Consider the following 5,000-nt stretch of genomic DNA (forward strand, 5'->3'; position numbering starts at 1 on the left):
CCCGCAACATGACCTCCTCCAACGACGATACCGCCATCTATGCGACGCCAAGCCGATTAAGACAGCGATGGCGCCACAGTGCCCGCCTTTCGACGCCACCCACAAAGCCTGCAGCCTCTGTCGACCATAGCACCCAATCTCCAGTGGCTCTGCCGCACGAAGCCGTGGACCGGCAATGACTCCACCCGCACCCGTTCGTGCACCACCCCAACCGCCAAACGCGCACCTCCAGCGGATGAACGGCGGACGTTTCCCGCACTCGTAAAGTGCAATCCACCCCTATAACGTGCGTTTCATGAAGAGTTATTGCCAATATGCGACATTCCCGCTGTCCCTATACATGAGCCGCGACCTGTACCACTTACGAGCGAGAGACGCGATCGCGTTGCTCACTGTACGGCGTCCGATACCGAGCCATCAGCATGTCGGTCCCCATGCGCGTTGCACTCGCACTCGCAGTCGCAAAAACGTGGGGCAAATATATTACGCGGAAGAGTTATAACAGACCGAGCCCCACTGCATGAGGGGAGTCTTTGTCACTAATGTACACAGATGGAACATTTTGGACTGGAACCAGATTACCCGTACACACGGCGCTGATTAGTAATCAATGCAGAGCCATCAAACTACAGAATATATATACAACTGTCCGTATACATGCTGAAAGAGTCTGCCCACAATGGGAACCACACGTCAGCCAGCCACTCTGATCACGCACCACTCTCTGCTTCTAACGGGCGCACATACAATATGTAAGCACCAGCATGGAACAACATCCAGTGCATCCTCTCCGCCACATTACACAATCCACACTATCACAACCAGACCAGGAGGTCCATGCGGAAAATACAATATCCCACCCTTTCGACATCCACCATTGCGCAGATCAGGCACCAACACCCACACATGTCCTATACAACGGTGCACCCAACATCACAATAGTACCTCCTGTCACAGCGCACAAACAATGACATGAGTCAAAGACACAGGTCTGACACAAGCATAGAATTGGAGCGCCGCCTCTAATAAGCCAAAGGTGCATCCTGACGTGACAAATCTGATCATGTCACAAGCATTCACTTACTATAATCACTATCAACGAACCTGCCGCCCCCGCCCCCCCCTACACCTTTCCTTACAACAACGTGTAACCTAACCTAACCTAACCTATGTTGTACCTTAACCTAACCTATGTTGTACCTTAACCTAACCTATGTTGTACCTTAACCTAACCTATGTTGTACCTTAACCTAACCTATGTTGTACCTTAACCTAACCTATGTTGTGCCTTAACCTAACCTATGTTGTGCCTTAACCTAACCTATGTTGTGCCTTAACCTAACCTATGTTGTGCCTTAACCTAACCTATGTTGTGCCTTAACCTAACCTATGTTGTGCCTTAACCTAACCTATGTTGTGCCTTAACCTAACCTATGTTGTGCCTTAACCTAACCTTTGTTGTGCCTTAACCTAACCTATGTTGTGCCTTAACCTAACCTATGTTGTGCCTTAACCTAACCCATGTTGTGCCTTAACCTAACCCATGTTGTGCCTTAACCTAACCCATGTTGTGCCTTAACCTAACCCATGTTGTGCCTTAACCTAACCCATGTTGTGCCTTAACCTAACCCATGTTGTGCCTTAACCTAACCCATGTTGTGCCTTAACCTAACCCATGTTGTGCCTTAACCTAACCCATGTTGTGCCTTAACCTAACCCATGTTGTGCCTTAACCTAACCCATGTTGTGCCTTAACCTAACCCATGTTGTGCCTTAACCTAACCCATGTTGTGCCTTAACCTAACCCATGTTGTGCCTTAACCTAACCTATGTTGTGCCTTAACCTAACCTATGTTGTGCCTTAACCTAACCTATGTTGTGCCTTAACCTAACCTATGTTGTGCCTTAACCTAACCCATGTTGTGCCTTAACCTAACCCATGTTGTGCCTTAACCTAACCCATGTTGTGCCTTAACCTAACCCATGTTGTGCCTTAACCTAACCCATGTTGTGCCTTAACCTAACCCATGTTGTGCCTTAACCTAACCCATGTTGTGCCTTAACCTAACCCATGTTGTGCCTTAACCTAACCCATGTTGTGCCTTAACCTAACCCATGTTGTGCCTTAACCTAACCCATGTTGTGCCTTAACCTAACCCATGTTGTGCCTTAACCTAACCCATGTTGTGCCTTAACCTAACCCATGTTGTGCCTTAACCTAACCCATGTTGTGCCTTAACCTAACCCATGTTGTGCCTTAACCTAACCCATGTTGTGCCTTAACCTAACCCATGTTGTGCCTTAACCTAACCCATGTTGTGCCTTAACCTAACCCATGTTGTGCCTTAACCTAACCCATGTTGTGCCTTAACCTAACCCATGTTGTGCCTTAACCTAACCCATGTTGTGCCTTAACCTAACCCATGTTGTGCCTTAACCTAACCCATGTTGTGCCTTAACCTAACCCATGTTGTGCCTTAACCTAACCCATGTTGTGCCTTAACCTAACCCATGTTGTGCCTTAACCTAACCCATGTTGTGCCTTAACCTAACCCATGTTGTGCCTTAACCTAACCTATGTTGTGCCTTAACCTAACCTATGTTGTGCCTTAACCTAACCTATGTTGTGCCTTAACCTAACCCATGTTGTGCCTTAACCTAACCCATGTTGTGCCTTAACCTAACCCATGTTGTGCCTTAACCTAACCCATGTTGTGCCTTAACCTAACCCATGTTGTGCCTTAACCTAACCCATGTTGTGCCTTAACCTAACCCATGTTGTGCCTTAACCTAACCCATGTTGTGCCTTAACCTAACCCATGTTGTGCCTTAACCTAACCCATGTTGTGCCTTAACCTAACCCATGTTGTGCCTTAACCTAACCCATGTTGTGCCTTAACCTAACCCATGTTGTGCCTTAACCTAACCCATGTTGTGCCTTAACCTAACCCATGTTGTGCCTTAACCTAACCCATGTTGTGCCTTAACCTAACCCATGTTGTGCCTTAACCTAACCCATGTTGTGCCTTAACCTAACCCATGTTGTGCCTTAACCTAACCCATGTTGTGCCTTAACCTAACCCATGTTGTGCCTTAACCTAACCCATGTTGTGCCTTAACCTAACCCATGTTGTGCCTTAACCTAACCCATGTCGTGCCTTAACCTAACCCATGTCGTGCCTTAACCTAACCCATGTCGTGCCTTAACCTAACCCATGTCGTGCCTTAACCTAACCCATGTCGTGCCTTAACCTAACCCACGTCGTGCCTTAACCTAACCCACGTCGTGCCTTAACCTAACCCACGTCGTGCCTTAACCTAACCCACGTCGTGCCTTAACCTAACCCACGTTGTCGCCTAACGTAACCCACGTTGTCGCCTAACGTAACCCACGTTGTCGCCTAAACCTGCTCTGTAATTGTTATACGACTCGTTCAATTAGTGTAGTGTTGCCCACCCGCAACCCTCGCAATATAGTTCGCTACTCGCACTCCCCGCTCCCCTGTGTATCGCTTCATGTTAAACACCTTGCAAGTCTTGCTCACTTTCCACATGCTCCTGCTGTACACTGTAATGTGGATGGCAGCAGGACGTACATGCCGCCCCTCCCCACGTCCCCACCTTGCCCCCTGCCTTCGCAAGCTGGTTGGTGAGAACTTTGCATGTTCAATGCCCTCCGCATGCGACGTACTCAGGCTACGTTGTGGTGCGGCCTGTGTCAACTGTCCGCTAATGTCGTACGCGTAAACCACAATCTGTACTGCACATTCGTCCTTATGTACTGAATGATACATCGTGGCACATGTGTGACCGTACAACGACTGCGCCCAAAAACGGCGGACCATACAGTGCAAATATTGTGCACGCAGCTACGTGTCGTCTCCCTATGAGAGCTGGATTGCAGTGTGGTACGCCATAGAGACGTGTGGGAGGAACGGACGCCGTGGATGGCGATCAGCATGAGCTGTCTGTTGATGTATTCGGACCTAGTCGTCTCTCCTCACACACCGTGATGGCATGGTGCACCGCGTTCCATATCTGCGACATGCTACAGAGGCCGGTTGACAGTCGTTCGAGCAATGGACATCGCATACGTACGGGGGCCACCTTCCACGTATTGTCTAGGCGTGCACATTTTGTTGCGTGTATGTGGGCAGACGTAGTGTGGCGTGACACCTGACACAGGCATGCAATAATCGTGGAAGTTGCAAATGGCGATGGACGCCTGCGTTTTCTGGTGAAGTTACGCAAATGAACAAATGGTAACCTGTTGTGGTGCGGTTGTTCTCGCTAGGGGTGAATCGGTGATGGCGACGATAGGTTGAGGTACTAACCGGTTGTTCCAGCGATACCCACCATGCCGACGAAACTGAACGGCATCTGGGTGTGAAGCGATACGCGGCGGTGGCTGGGTGGGACCGTCCCCGGCCGGTGAGGGGGCGCCTCCCGGCGTGCTGGCCGCGCGGTGCGTGGGCGCACGCGCTACAGCCGGCTGGTGGGGGCGGCCAGTGGCAGGCGCGCCGGCCGACGGACGCGGCAGGCGTCGCAGCTGCGCGCCGGCGCACCCTGCGCGCGGCGCCGTGCGGCCAAAGTAGGTCCTCGCGGGCCCGGTGCGAAGCGCGGTGGACATCTTCAGTGTGCTGGTCCGATTGAGGACTGTGTGCGTTGAGGATGCGCTGCCGCCCGGCGCTCGGCGCCGCGACGCCGTCTGCTGCTCGGTCGCCCCAGCGGTTCTCGCTGGTGGTTTGTATCGCAGCTGTGCGGCTGTGTTGGCGCGTGCGCTGTGCTGGGAGAGTTCGCTTCGGCACCCAAGTGGGGCTTTTGTCCTTCTGTGGCGCTGGCGTTGGAGCTGCCGGTCACCGTAGGTGGCGCGTGTTGTCTCCCGCCGGCAATGCCACGACAGCACGCTCCCGGGCCTCTGTCGGCAGCGGCAAGCTCAGTTGGGAGCACGGGTGGTCGCACCGAAAGCGTCTACTCGCCTAACTCCGGGCGATTGCGCC

The sequence above is a fragment of the Schistocerca piceifrons genome, unplaced genomic scaffold, assembly GCF_021461385.2.
Source record: "Schistocerca piceifrons isolate TAMUIC-IGC-003096 unplaced genomic scaffold, iqSchPice1.1 HiC_scaffold_1206, whole genome shotgun sequence".
In the NCBI taxonomy this organism is placed as follows: domain Eukaryota; kingdom Metazoa; phylum Arthropoda; class Insecta; order Orthoptera; family Acrididae; genus Schistocerca; species Schistocerca piceifrons.